Raw genomic sequence first — 16,210 nt, forward strand, 5'->3', positions numbered from 1 at the left:
GTAATGCCTCCAAGATCTCTTCAGAACCCCGGGGTGCAGTCCATCTGGTCCAGGCATCTTATCTTCAGACCTTTCAGCTTCCCAAACACTGACTCATTAAAGTTAAAAGTTCAAAGTAAATTTATTATCAAAGTACACATATGTCACCATACACAACACTGAGATTCATTTACTTGCGGGCATACTTAGTAAATCCATAGCAGAATAATAACCATGATGGAATCAATGAAAGACTGCATGATCTTGGGCACTCAACCAGTGTGCAAAGGACAACAAACTGTGCCAATACAAAAATAAATATTAATAAATATTGAGAACATGAGAGGAGCGACATGTTATCAACAATATCATTATGTTTACAAGTGACAGTGCAAATTTCCACAGATATATGGTGGAGAGCATTTTGACTGGTTACACTAGTACCTGGGATGGAGGTTCCAATGCTAAGGATCATGAGAGGCTTCAGGGGGTTGTAAGATACCTCAAGAAAGTGGCATGCATCATTAAGGACACTCACCAGCCAGGACTTTCCCTCTTCCCATTACTACCACCAGGGAGGAAGTAAAAGAGCCTGAGGACACACACTCAATGTTCTAGGAACAGCTTCTTCCCCTCCACCATCAGATTTCTGAATGGACAATGAACCTATGAAAACTATTCCCCCCCCCCCCTCAATTCTGCACTATCTCCAGCATTTTGTGTGTATTGTAGTTCTAGGTCACATTGTTTGAGACGCTACCAGCTGGTGGATGCAAAACACCTTCACACAAGGAGAGCAGGATCATGCTCCTCAGTCAGTATTTATCACTGAGGACTTTCTAGTTTAAAAATCAGAACTGACCAGTTCTGAAGAAAGGCCAGAAAGCTGCATTGTTAATGCCACATTTCTCTCTCACTCTTATGCAGATGCTGTCCGACTTGCTAGGTTTTCCCCAGCATTCTCCTTCATTTCAGATTTCCAGCTACTGAATGGTTCTGTATTTCACTGTCCCCAGCTTTATTTTCACCCCCACTACTCTCTGCACCTCCCTCAAAAAGATAATTGGCAATTAACAAGCTTCCACTTCCTCTCTCAGCAGACACCACCACTATTTGCATCATTCTGGATTAAGATGATACTACTGAAGACGTGCAACAGCTTACTGGTGGTTTGGAAGGCAAGAGAATCAACTAAAAACATTGCTTTAACAGTGAGGAGGCAGGCAGAGTTGAGGCTGGTTTCAGGGATCAGCCGTGCTGGGGCACTGCAATGTGCAATGTTTTCAAGCTGAGGTCGCTGCTGGAGATGGAGTGAGCAATTTGGAGAGGAGTCAATGCGGAAGAGTTTCAATGCCTGTCCACCCTAACACGGGTGTGAGGTTGGATCACTCCAAGTGCTAAGCCGATCTGGTTTTGAGCTGGGCAGCCCAAGTGTATCACAATGTCAGGGTCCAGGTCCTAGAGTGAGGCACGAACCAGTGCTTGGGCAATATAAATTGGCACAGATAGACTGGAAGCCTGAGTATTGGAAACGGAGGTGACAATCAGACTGATGTTGCTCGCTCTCCTGCGAATGTTCATTCTTTCTCAATCGCACCCAGGCAGTGAACTGCTCTGGCTGCTGTGCGTTTTGTCCCGCAGGTGGGATGAACTGGGATTGAGGCTTGGGCCTTTTCTGGGAGTGGATCTGGGGATTCAGTCTGGTTCAGAATGCTGTTGGTTTGCTTCTATTGCTTGCATGATCTCTCCCATTTTTTACCCTCCCCTCCCGCCACCAAGAGGTCTTTGGTCTTTCTTTTTTTTAAAAAAAGATTGGGTTATTTGTGTTGCTTGCTTTGTGGCTGCCTGTAAGCATACAAATCTCAAGGTGTATAATGTATACATTCTTTGATAATAAATATGCTTTGAATTGATTCAGCTTCTCTTGGTCTCAGACATTCCCTTTGTTCTCCCCATCCTTCCCCAAAACTCAAAAATATATTAGGTTTCTAAAAATTCCCCTCTTTCTGATGAAAGGTCTTTGACACAAATCATCAACTCTGCTTCTCTCCCCCAAGAGTTGGTTGCCCCACTTTTTTGCATTAGAGCAGTGATTACACTTCCAAAAGAAACACAAGACCTTTGGATGTTTATGAAGGGCATTGGACACAGATGCAAATACTTCCTTTCACCACAAAGCATACATACTAAAGAATTAGACCACAAGATATAGGCCATTTGGCCCTTCAAGTCTGCTCCACCATTTCATCATGGCTGATCCATTTTCCCTCAGTCCCCATCTCCTGCCTTCTCCCCATATCCCTTCATGCCCTGATCAGTCAAGAATCTATCAACCTCTGCCTTAAATATGCATAAAGACTTGGCTTCCACAAGTGCCCATGGCAATGAATTCCACAGATTTACCACATACTGGCTAAATAAATTCCTCCTCATCTCCATTCTAAAATGATACCCCTCTATGGCTGTGTCCTCTGGTCTGAGGCTTCCCCACCATAGGAAACATCATCTCCACATCCACTCTATTAAGGGCTTTCAACATTCAATAGATTTCAATGAGGTCACCCCTCATTCTTCTAAATTCCAGTGAGTACAGGCCCAGAGCCATCAAACACTCATGTGATTCAGATTTATTTATAACGTACATCAAAACATATGGTGAAACACTTGCATTAACAACCAACACACCCAAGGATGCGCTGGAGGCAGGTCACAAGTGTCGCCACACATTTCAGTGCCAACCTAAACTGTTGAACCTAACTGGAACAAGCTTGAGTGCCTGTACATTTGCACTCTCTTGCTAGAATGCAGGAAGAATGATCAAAAATCAGCTGGAACTGGATTCAGGAGAATATGAAGCAGAGAAACAAACATCTGGAATTCTAGGGGAGGTTGTTCAATGTATAGGTTGGTCAAGGGCAGACCCCAATATGGCAAAAGCCTTTAGTTCTATTGGAGACCCAGGAACTTGGTGAAAGAATTAGTGCAGTGAACTAGCTCCACAACCTGGACCTCAATACCTCCTTGTACAATTGACACCTGGATTTCCTCACTTGCAGACCCCAGTCAGTTTGCTTTGGCAACAACATCTCCATGATCTCCATCAGCTCAGCTGCACCACAGAGTTGTGTGCTTAGCCTTCTATTTCTTTAGGAGTCTATAGATGTGTGGTGGAAAGTGTGCTGATTGGCTGCACCATGGCCTGGTATGGAAACACCAACGCCTTTGAATGGAAAATCCTACAGTAGTGGATTCTGGCCAGTACATCAAGAGTGAAGCCCTCCCAACCATTGAGCACATCTACATGAAACATTGTTATAGGAAAGCAGCATCCATCATCAGATCCTCACCACCCAGGCCATGCTCTTTTCTCACTGCTGCTATCAGGAAAAAGTTACAAGAGCCTCAGGACTTGCACCACCAGGTTCAGGAACAGTTACTGCCCCTCAACTATCAGGCTCTTGATCAAAAGGAGTTAACTACACTCACTTGTGAGATGTTCCCACAACCAATGATCTTACTTTAAGGACTCTTTATCTTGTTATTTCATGGTCTTATTATTTATTGCTACTTATTTACATAATTTGTTGCCTTCTGCACTCTGGTTGACCTTTCGTTGATCCTGTTATAGTTACTATTCTGTAGATAACGAGAAAAAAATCTCAGGGTTGTATATAGTGATATATATGTACTTTGATAACAAAATTTACTTTTAACTTCTTAGGGGTTTTAAGAGATAAAATGCTCTTCAAGCACTGCAGTGGCTAACCCCTGTACAGATGCAACCACCATCAGATTTCTAAATGGTCCATGAACACTACCTCCTTTTATGTGACACTGTTTGTCTTTGCACTACATTGGAACGCAAAGCAATTTCCATGTCATACAAAATAACGATAATAAACCTGACTCTGAATGCCTTCCGCAGTGTTGAAGCCTTATAATAGGCAGAAGCCAGAAACATAGGAGGCTGGCATTTGTGAGCCAACCGTCAGCATTTCCCCAGACCCTCTGCAGGCATGGACTATTTTTGAAATGGAGTCAGTGTCAATGGAACCTTCTTCCACAAGAATTGGCTGCCTCATTATTCACACTTTCACACTTTCATCTGCGCACAATTCAAGGGCAAGGATTGGCCATCATTTGCATTTTACCTGCAAGAAACATCACTACATGGTGAAACCAGTTCAAAAGTGGTTCATGGCTATTGAGTTCTTGGGAGAGTACTGACTGGGCAAAGGCACAGCTGATACTTTGTTAGCACACAGAACTTAAGAGCAGACTTAATCGTGTGGCCCTGATGGAACACTTCCACACACGACTTTGTCCCAATTCACTCATCAGAACAGAGACTCCAGTGCCCAGACAAAACACCTCCACACCCTCTTAGCTTCACCATGCTGAGCTGCTCTTGGGCCGTGTGTCATTTCTGTTTGGCTCAAGCCTAAAAGATAAATTCAACAGCCTTCATCCGATTAGTTGGAACCATGGAGGCCACCAAGAAAATTTACTTCAGGATGGCCTGTTTTAGAGGCATCAGCCAGGATGCCTGTTATTCCAGTGAATCTTTCACAACCACTCAAAGCAGCAGGCAGGATGTCATGCATGCTTATTAATCTAGATGTTGTACTCAAGCCTCTGGAGTGGGACTTAAACTCACAAACAGTGCTGAAGATTCCTGCCCCCTGATCATCTCAGCTAGCAAGAGACCTTTTGTCACACTGCAATTTTCTCCTGCAGTTTTAGCCAGCCCCTCATTCCTCAAAGCATCTGTTGCACCGTTCTTGTCAACTCTACACCATCGTGGCATAATAGCCACTGTCTAGCTCCAGCCCCCACCTCCTTCTCCTCCTCACATACATCTCTTCGCCGCAAGAAAAGGTTCACCATCTACTATCTCTAGCCAAAGCACTGCTCTTCCCGAGTCATAACATTTCCCATTTATACTGCAATTATCCCATCCCCCTACAGTCAGGAGTACATCATTATGGGGAACCTGCCTTCTACCACACATCTCTAATAGAGGGAGAGCATGGTTGTGGTAGAAATGGTTAAAACTAGTGTCGGATGGAATACTTGACCATTCTGGAGCAGCTGGGCTTAAGACTGCTGATTTGTGTCGAGAATAACCTTGGATGATAAGCGCACTACCAGGAACTCCAATTAATAAGATACTAGGCTCCTGGAACCAGGAGGGAGGACGCCTCTGGGGGTAAATTATGAGTCCTGATAACAACTGTTAGACTTGTGCTGAGAGATAATTGACATGTCTTTTCAGCGATTGATCTTGTACTGACCGTGGGATGCCAAACAAAGTTTGTGAAGTTGTTTGTCTTGCTGTATAAATATGAGCTCTGCATAACCTAGAATTCAGAGTTCTGGTGGCGGTGGAGACTGCTGCAGACTCTCCATGATATCATGTTAATAAACTCTTAAAACAAAACTCGAAGTCACTCTGGGTGTTCTTAGTTAGTGTTTCCATGACAATGGTTTTGCAACAAGCTCATGGTATTAAGAAAAGATACTAGCATGGTTAGAAAATTTGCTGACTGGCAAGAGACAAAGAGTTTTCCAGTTGGCTGCCAGTGACTAGTGGTGTTCTTCAGGGGTCAGTGTTGGGACTGTTTCTTTTCACATTATACATCAATGATTTGGATGACAGAATTGAAGGCTTACAAGAGAAAATCTGCAGATACTGGAAACCCGAGCAACACACACAAAATGCTGGGGGAGCACAGCAGGCGAGGCAGCATCTAGGAAAAGAGTACAGTCGATGTTTTGGGCCAAAACCCTTTGGAGAGGACTGGAAGAAAAGCTGAAGAATAGATTTTAAAGTTGGGGGAGGGGAGAGAGAAACACAAGGTGATAGGTGAAACCTGGAGGGGGAAGGATGAAGTAAAGAGCTGGGAATTTGAATAGTGAAAGAGACAGAAGGCCATGGAAGAAAGAAAAGGGGGGAAGGAACATCAAAGGGAGGCGATATGCAGGCAGGAAGAGAGTGAAAAAGGGATGGGAAATGGTGAAGGAAGGGGTGTGGGGTCATTACCGGAAGCTTGAAAAATCGATGTTCATGCCATTAGGTTGGAGGCTACCCAAACAGAATATAAAGTGTTGTTCCTCCAACCTAAGTGTGCCCTCCTCACAACAGTGGAGGAGGTCATGAATGGACATATCGAAATGGGAATGGGAAGTAGAATTAAAATGGGTGGCCACTGGGAAATCCCGCATTTCCTGGAAGACAAAGCGTAGGTGCTTGGCGAAGCGGTCTCCCACTCTACATTGGGTCTCACCAAGATACAGGAGGCCACACCAGGAGCACCAGACACAGTCTATAACCCCAACAGACTCACAAGAGAAGTGCTGCCTCACCTGGAAGGACTGTTTAGGGCCCTGAATGGTAGTGAGGGAGGAGGTGTAGGGGCAGGCAGGGCACTTGTTCCACTTGCAAAGATAAGCGCGGGCGGCGGGGGGGAGGCAAGTTTGCAGATGGTACAAAGAGGTGAATGTCGTGTTAAGAAAGTAGAACTCTACAGAATGACTTAGAATGGGCAAAGAAGTGGCAGGTAGAATACTGTATAGTGTAGGGGTGTGTTTAGTCATGCACTTTGGTAGAAGGAATAAAGTCGTAGGCTATTTTCTACAGTAAATGAGCAGATATTGCAAAATTCAGAGGTGCAACGGGACTTGGGAGTCCTCATTCAGAATTCCCTAAAGGTTAAATTGCACGTTGAGTCAATGGTAAGGAAGGCAAATGCAATATTACCTGCAATGATACGAAGATAGTTGGAGGGGCAGGTAGTGTAAGAGAAGCAGGGAATCTGCAGATGGACTGACAGATTGGGATAATTGGCAAAGAAGTGGCAGATGGAATACAGTGTATGGTCATGCAGTTTGGTAGAAGGAATAAAAGCGTAGACTAATGAAACCTATCAAATATTGAAAGGCCTAGAAAGAGTAGATGTGGAGAGATATTTCCTATAGTGGAGGAGTCTAGGACCAGAGGGCACAGCCTCAAGGGGGCCCCTTTAGGACAGGGGTGAGGAGGAATTTCTTTAGCCGGGGCTGGTGAATCCGTGGAATTCTTTGCCACAGACGGCTTTGGAGTCAAGTCATTGGGTATATTTAAAGTGGAGGTTGATAGGTTCTTGGTTAGTAAAGGCATCAAAGGTTACGGGGAGAAAGCAGGAGAATGAGATTGAGAGGAATAATGTCAGCCATGATAGGATGATGGAGCAGCATCAATGGGCCGTATGGCCTAATTCTGCTTCTATGTCTTATCTAACACAGCTCTGTCCCCTCTCTTTTCCCATTCCCCATTCTGGCACCTTTCTTACCCCTTCTCATCTGCTCATCACCTCCCTCTGGTGTCCCTCCTCCCACCACTTTGTCCATGGTCCACTGGGCTCTCCCATTACATTCCTTCTTCTTCAGCCCTTTACTTCTTCCACCAATCACCTCTCTACTTCTTTCTTCATTCCCCCACTCCCATTCACCTTCCTCCTCACCTGAATTCACCTATCATCTATTAGCTTGTGCTCCTCCCCCTCCCTTCCTATTCTGCCACACTTCCTTTCCATTCCTGATGAAGGGTCTTGTCTTAAAACTTCGACTATTTCGCCTCCTAGATGCTGCTTGACCTGCTGAATTTCTCCAGCCTTTTCTATGTGTTGCTCTCAGCTTGGTTATCTTCATGAAACATCTCAATGTCAGTGCGGTGCTGGAAGTGACAAAATGTACCCTGCATATGCCAGTTGTAAAGGTGAAGGATTTCAACATTTGGAATACCACAGAAACAGAAGAGGTGGCTCCAAGAATTTATCGACAGAAACCAAAAAAGGTGGCAGATGATTCACTGGCCAACTGCTCAGGGGTACTTTGAGGAACCAGCGTAATAAAAGCAACCTTCTTCTGCTACCTCAGTAAGGTGGAACACAGAGGGGAGCTGTGGTGGAAGAAACAAATTTAAGCAAACATTATTTTGTATGATGCAGTTTTCTTCTAGAATTTTAAACAAGCTGTAACACTGCTGCAGGATAGCTTTCTCCAGAATGCTACCGAATTTGCTCAGCTAACTGTCAACAAACGTAGATTCACATGAAGGATTCCTGGGTTGGAGGGATCTGACATATGAGGAGGGAATCGAGTGGGCTGTTGCTCAACGAACCAGCATTGAGCAGAATGAGGGGCATTCTCATTGAGAAAGGCTTCTGAGGGGAGCTGATGAGGCAGGCAAGATACTTTTAAATGAACAAAAAGAAAACTGCAGATTCTGGAAATCCAAAACAAAACACAAGTTTCCAGAAATGTTTTCCCCTCAGGCTGTTTCACTCCCCACTGATACCTGACTGACCTGCTGAGTATACTTCAAGCATCCAGTTTTTGTGAGGATTCCACTCAATGCACATTCAGAATCAGTGTCACGATCTCAGGATAGGAGTCAAGACATTCAGTAATCAGAAGAGGAAGAATTTCCTCTCTCCAAGTGCAGAAAAACCTCTGGAATTCTCTACACTTGTGGAGTTTCAATCATTGACCTTATTCAAAGACAGAGACTGGTAGATTTTTCAGGGAACCAGGGGACTAGACAGGAGTGTCATGTTGAGGTACAGGAGCATCCATGATCTTGTTCAATGCCAGTTTTTTTGAAGAGTCAAAGCGTACTCACATAGGGTGAGGCCATTCTGCCTACTAGGTGCCTCCTAGCCCCCAGAACAATCCGACCTCCACCTTATTCCTTGGTAACCCTACAACTTATTCTCTCTCCCCCAGGCAGTTAATCTGATTAACCATCCTAGTTAGCCAACCCCACTCCCCTCTATCTGTTACCTCAGTCACTGCAATACAATGTTAACACTTTAACCCACTTTTTATATTGCTCTTACATTGTAAATATATGATGGTATTTATGCACATTTTATTGCATTTTCATACATTTTATATAATTCTTTATAACTGTTGAATGTTGCTTTTTGTTGCACGTAACAGCAACACACAAATGCAATTTCCAAATACACGTAAATGTTTCTGGTGAATAATGTTGACTTTGCTAAACAAAAAATTAATCTGAAATGCCAAAAGTAATCAGGGCAAGTAACTCTTCATAGCGGTGTATGACATTAACATATTATGGATACAGCGGAGATGTGGATGGGTATGCTGGAGCATCAGTGCAGAGGGGCTTCAAACAACTGCTTCAGAAGAGATACACTTTTGCTCCTATCCACAAGACTATAAGATGTAGGAGCAGAATTAGACCATTGGCCCATCAAGTCTGCACCACCATTCTATCATGGCTGATTTTATTATCCCTCTCAACCCCATTCTCCCGCCTTCGCTCCACAACCTTTAACACCCTCACTAATCAAGAACCTATCAACTCCACTTTAAATATACACAATGACTTGGCTTCCACAGTCACTTGTGGTAATGAATTCCACAGATTCACCACCCTCTAGCTAAAGATATTCCTCCTAACCTCTGTTCTATGTGGATGTCCCTCTATTCTGAGGCTGTGCCATCTGGTCCTAGACTCCCCCAATATGGGAAACATCCTCTCCATGTCCACTCTGTCTAAGACATTCAATAGGTTTCAAAAGAGACTCCCCCCTCATTCTTCTAAAGTCCAGTGAGTACAGGCCCAGAGCCATGAAAAACTCCTCACGTTAACTCTTTCATTCATGGAATCATTTTCAAACTCTGCTGAGCACTCTATAATGCCAGCACATTTTTCTTAGATAAGGGGCCCCAAACTGCTTACAACGCAGTGCAGGCTGATCAATGCCTTATGAAGCCTCAACATTCAGGAACGGCTTCTTCCCTTCTGCCATGTAATTCCTAAATGGACATTGAACCCTTGAACACTTTTTTTAAAAATATGCAGTATTTCTGTTTTTTGCACGTTTAAAAAATCTATTCAATATACGTATACTGCAATTGATTTACTTATTCTTTTAAATTTTATTATTTTTCCTCTCTCTGCTAGATTATGTATTGCATTGAACTGCTGCTGCTAAGTTAACAAATTTCACGTCACATGCCCGTGATAATGAACCTGATTCTGATTCGATATAGCCATATAACAATTACAGCACGGAAACAGGCCATCTCGGCCCTTCTAGTCTGTGCTGAACACTTACTCTCACCTCGTCCCACCGACCTGCACTCAGCCCATAACCCTCCATTCCTTTCCTGTCCATATAGCTATCCAATTTTACTTTAAATGACAATATCGAGCCTGCCTCTACCACTTCTACTGGAAGCTCATTCCACGCAGCTACCACTCTCTGAGTAAAGAAGCTCCCCCTCATGTTACCCGTAAACTTTTGCCCTTTAACTCTCAACTCATGTCCTCTTGTTTGAATCTCCGCCGCTCTCAATGGAAAAAGCCTATCCGCGTCAACTCTATCTATCCCCCTCATAATTTTAAATATCTCCATCAAGTCCCCCCTCAACCTTCTGCGCTCCAAAGAATAAAGACCCAACTTATTCAACCTTTCTCTGTAACTTAGGTGCTGAAACCCAGGTAACATTCCAGTAAATCTTCTCTGTACTCTATTTTGTTGACATCCTTCCTATAATTCAGTGACCAGAACTGTACACAATACTCCAAATTTGGCCTTACCAATGCCTTGTACAATTTCAACATTACATCCCAACTCCTATACTCAATGCTCTGATTTATAAAGGCCAGCATACCAACAGCTTTCTTCACCACCCAATCCACATGAGATTCTACCTTCAGGGAACTATGCACCATTATTCCTAGATCCCTCTGTTCTACTGCATTCTTCAATGCCCTACCATTTACCATGTATGTCCTATTTTGATTAGTCCTACCAAAATGTAGCACCTCACACTTATCAGCATTAAACTCCATCTGCCATCTTTCAGCCCACTCTTCTAACAAGCCTAGATCTCTCTGCAAGCTTTGAAAACCTACTTCATTATCCACAACGCCACCCATCTTAGTATCATCTGCATACTTATTAATCCAATTTACCACTCCATCATCCAGATCATTAATGTATATGAGAAACAACATTGGACCTAGTACAAATCCCTGAGGCACACCACTAGTCACTGGCCTCCAATCTGACAAACAGTTATCCACCACTACTTTCTGGCGTCTCCCATCCAGCCACTGTTGAATCCATTTTACTACTTCAATACTAATATCTAACGATTGATCCTTCCTAACTAACCTTCCGTGTAGAACCTTGTCAAAGGCCTTACTGAAGTCCATATGGACAACATCCACCACTTTACCCTCGTCAATTTTCCTAGTAACCTCTTCAAAAAATTCAGTAAGATTTGTCAAACATGACCTTCCACGCACAAATCCATGTTGACTGTTCCTAATCAGACCTTGTCTATCCAGATAATTATAAAAACCATCTCTAAGTATACTTTCCATCAATTTACCCACCACTGACGTCAAACTTACAGGCCGATAATTGCTAGGTTTACTCTTAGAAGCCTTTTTAAACAATGGAACAACATGAGCAATACGCCAATCCTCCGGCACCATCCCCATTTCTAATGACATTTGAAATATTTCTGTCAGAGCCCCTGCTATTTCTACACTAACTTCCCTCAAAGTCCTAGGGAATATCCTGTCAGGACCTGGAGACTTATCCACTTTTATATTCCTTAAAAGCGCCAATACTTCCTCTTCTTTAATCATCATAGTTTCCATAACTTCCCTACCTGTTTCCTTTACCTTACACAATTCAATATCCTTCTCCTTAGTGAATACCAAAGAAAAGAAATTGTTCAAAATCTCCCCCCATTTCTTTTGGTCCCACACATAGCTGTCCACTCTGATTCTCTAAGGGACCAATTTTATCCCTCACTATCCTTTTGCTATTAATATAACTGTAGAAACCCTTTGGATTTATTTTCACTTTACTTGCCAAAGCAACCTCATACCTTCTTTTAGCTTTTCTAATTTCTTTCTTAAGATTCTTTTCACATTCTTTACATTCCTCGAGCACCTCATTTACTCCATGCTACCTATATTTATTGTAGATATCTCTCTTTTTCCAAACCAAGTTTCCAATATCCCTTTAAAACTATGGCTCTCTCAAACTTTTAACCTTTCCTTTCAACCTAACAGGAACATAAAGATTCCGTACCCTCAAAATTTCACTTTTAAATGACCTCCATTTCTCTATTACATCCTTCCCATAAAACAAATTGTCCCAATCCACTCCTTCTAAATCTTTTCGCATCTCCTTAAAGTTAGCCTTTCTCCAATCAAAAATCTCAACCCTGGGTCCAGACCTATCCTTCTCCATAATTATATTGAAACTAATGGCATTGTGATCACTGGACCCGAAGTGCTCCCCAACACATATCTCCGTCACCTAACCTATCTCATTCCCTAACAGGAGATCCAACACTGCCCCTTCTCTCATTGGTACCTTTATGTATTGCTGCAAAAGACTATCCTGCACACATTTTACACACTCCAAACCATCCAGCCCTTTTACAGTATGGGCTTCCCAGTCTATGTGTGGAAAATTTAAATCTCCCACAATCACAACCTTGTGCTTACTACAAATATCTGCTATCTCCTTACAAATTTGCTCCTCCAATTCTCACTCCCCATTAGGTGGTCTATAATACACCCCTATAAGTGTTACTACACCTTTCCCATTCCTCAATTCCACCCAAATAGCCTCCCTAGACGAGCCCTCTGATCTATCCTGCCAGAGCACCGCTGTAATATTTTCTCTGACAAGCAATGCAACACCTCCCCCTCTTGTCCCTCCGATTCTGTCACACCTGAAGCAACGAAATCCAGGAATATTTAGTTGCCGATTAGATTAGATTCAACTTTATTGTCATTGTGCCGAGTACAGATACAAAGCCAATGAAATGCATTTAGCATCTGACCAGAAATGCAAAGGATAGTGTTATTTACAAAATAACTGCGAATAAAAAAAGTTCTACAGCACACAAATATAAAAGTACTGAGATAGTACAATACGGATGCAATACTGCTTAGCGCTGTGATGAGAGGTTCAGCAGTGTCACAGCCTCAGGGAAGAAGCTCTTCCTGTGCCTGCTGGTGCAGGAGCGGAGGATCCTGTAATGCCTACTGGATGGAAGAAGCGTAAAAAGTCCATGGTTAGGGTGAGATGCATCCTTGGTAATGCTTTTCGCCCTGCCCAGGCAGCGTTTATGGTAGATGTTCTCAATGGTGGGCAATTGGGTGCTGATAATCACACCCCTCCTGCAACCATGTTTCACTAATAGCTACAACATCATACTTCCAGGTAGCAATCCATGCTTTAAGCTCATCCACCTTTCTTACAATGCTCCTCACGTTAAAATAAATGCATTTAAGAAATTTTCCACCTCTTATTCTCTGTTTATCACTAACAACTTTACTATCTCCTTTTTCTTCGTTCTCCCCTACATCTGTTGCTACACTCTGGTTCCCCTCCCCCCTTGTATCTAGTTTAAATCCACAGGAGTCTCTCTAGCGAACCTACCTGCAAGAATATTTGTCCCCCTCCGGTTCAGATGTAAACCATCCCGCTGGAACAGGTCCCACCTTCCCTGGAAAACTGCCCAATTATCTATAAATCTGAAGCCCTCCCTCCTGCACCATGTCTTCAGCCATGTGTTGATCTGCGCTATCTTACTATTTCTAAACCCGCCTGCACGTGGCACTGGTAGCAATCCTGAGATTGCTATCCTGGAGATCCTGTCCTTTAACTTGGCACCTAACTCCCTAAACTCACCTTTCAGGACCTCCTCACTCTTCCTACCCACGTCATTGATCCCACATGGACCATGACATCCGACTGCTCATCCTCCCTCTTGAGAGTACTGAGAACTCGATCCGAGATATCGCGGACCTTGGCACCAGGGAGGCAACAGACCATCTGGGATTCTCAATCTCTTCCACAGAACCTCTTATCTGTCCCCCTAACTATCGAATCCCCTATCACTACTGCCCTCCTCTTTCCCCTCCTTCCCTTCTGAGCTGAGGGTCCAGTCTCGGTGCCAGAGACGCAACCACAGCAACTCGTCCCTGGTAGGTTGTCCCCATCAACAGTATCCAAAATGATATATTTATTATTGGTGGGAACGGCCACAGGCGTGTTCTGCTCATTCTGTCTATTCCCCTTCCCTCTCCTGACAGTCACCCAGCTACCTGTCTCCTGACTCTTAGGGGTGACCATCTCTCTGTAACTCCTGTTTATTTCTACCTCTGCCTCCCGAATGATCCGAAGTTCATCCAGCTCCAGCTCCAGTTCCCTAAGTCGGTTTGTCAGGAGCTGCAGCTAGATGCACCTTTTACAGGTGTAGTCATCAGGGCCAATTGTGCTTGCCCTGACTTCCCACATACTGCAAACAGAGCACTCGACTGCCTTAATTGCTGCCTCTATTACCTACTCCTAAGGTAATTAAATCAATTAAAGGAACTTACCCGGCCTTACCTCATTGGGAGCAGGCTCATCCTCAGCCTCTGCTCGCCGAAGCCTCTCGAGCCAAAGCCTTCCTACTCTGTCTCCCACTACTCCGTCGCCCGCTCCGTCAATCTGCTCGCTTTTTAACTCTCCCGCTGCCTCACGGTCTGACTGCTTGCGCAGTCATTCCCCCGTTCAACCGCCGAAGAAATGACCGAACCTTGTCAATCTGAAGCGTCCTTCCTTTTATATTCGAGTCTTCTCAAAATGAATGCTAACATTGCACTTGCCTTCCTGACCACCAACTCAACCTGCAAATTAATGTTTAAGAAATCCTAGCCTCACCAGCCAGTGAGGCTCCAATGGCTGGTAAGTACAGGATGAGTTACAGGGAAGATAAAGACAAAACTCAGCACAGGTTCATCCCAGCTGCTGCTCCATCACATCATCGGCAGAAGGAAACACTAACCAATCAGGAAAGCTGCAGAGGGGGCAAATACCAAGGCAGTTTAGTCCAAAAATAAATCAATTCTACACTGCAGTATCTTTTTTTGCTTTCCAATTATTAAACCATTTCTGATGGAATTGGAACTAAATAGAACCAAAAAAAAACCCTCCGACTCTTAAAAGAGAGCATTCAGCCCAAACCTGCTTCATCACACCACAGCAGATTTGCCCCTTAGCTCTTTTGATACCCCAACCCTTCCAGAAAAAAACACTTGGCCAGCAAATTATTGCAGATACTGGAGACACAAAATAAAATTAGCAGATGCTCAAAGTGTGCCGCACATCAGACAGCATACATGGGGAAAGGAGCAGAGTTAACAATTTACCTTGATGCACCTTCCTCTGAGGAAAGATCACTGGCCTTAACTATTGACTGTTCCTCTCTCTCCAGAGACACTGCCTGACCTGCTCAGCTTTTCCAACATTCACTATTAGCAAAATTTTTGACTACCTCAGACAAAATAGGTGTAATTGTTGCCAGTCCTTTTTTTCTCTCTTAAAGGGGATAGTGACACAGCTAGTAGAAATGCTACATTCAGGGATCCAAACTTCAATCAGGTACTGCCCCAATAGAGTTTTCACATTCTCCTTGTCACTGCGCGAATCCCCCACCCCTCGCAGGTTTCCTCCCACATCCCAAAGGTGTTAACTGACCTCTGTACATTTTCCTAGTGTGTAGATGAGCGGTAGAGCCTCGGAGGAGTTGATAGGGACGTGGGGAGAATAGCAGATTGATGTCAGAGCAGTGCAAATGGGTGGTTGATGGTCAGCATAAACTTGATGGGCTGAAGGGCCTGTTTCTGTGCTGAATCTCTATGACTCTGTTCCTGGGATGCTTTGTGTGGATGCTAACAGTGCCTACTTAATGATTTCCTGCATGCAGAGGTGCATTCTAATGTAAACAGAACAGAGGGATTTATACTGTGGACGAGCCCCGATTGGATGGATATTGGGAAGAAATCAGTCTCAGGTGTACACACCCAGTCACTAAGTAGTTGGCCATACAGGAACCTCTCTCTCCCCTCCGTTTCAACATCCTCCAGAATGGGACACAGATTAGCACCTCGATGCAGGTCTCAAATGAGCAAATGCGTGCCCACCCAGCAGCCAACGGGAATGCAAGAGACTGCAATTGCTGGAATCGGGGACAAAAATCTATTGAAACAACTCAGCAGGTTAAGTAGCATTTGTGTCAGGTCCTAATGCTGGGGTTCGACCAGAAACATCAACTGCCCATTTCCTCCACAGATGCTGCCTGACCTTTTGTGTTTCTCCAGCAGATGGTTTGTTGTTCCACATTCCAG

The 16,210-nt window shown here is 43.9% G+C and overlaps 1 protein-coding gene across 3 annotated transcripts in view; it reads right to left on the minus strand.

Moving 5' to 3' along the window:
• Positions 1-16,210, minus strand: part of LOC134340318 (protein lifeguard 2-like) — a 68,380-nt gene that overhangs the window by 50,950 nt on the left and 1,220 nt on the right. The window lies entirely within an intron of this gene.

The sequence above is a fragment of the Mobula hypostoma genome, chromosome X1 (genome assembly GCF_963921235.1).
Source record: "Mobula hypostoma chromosome X1, sMobHyp1.1, whole genome shotgun sequence".
Lineage (NCBI taxonomy): Eukaryota > Metazoa > Chordata > Chondrichthyes > Myliobatiformes > Myliobatidae > Mobula > Mobula hypostoma.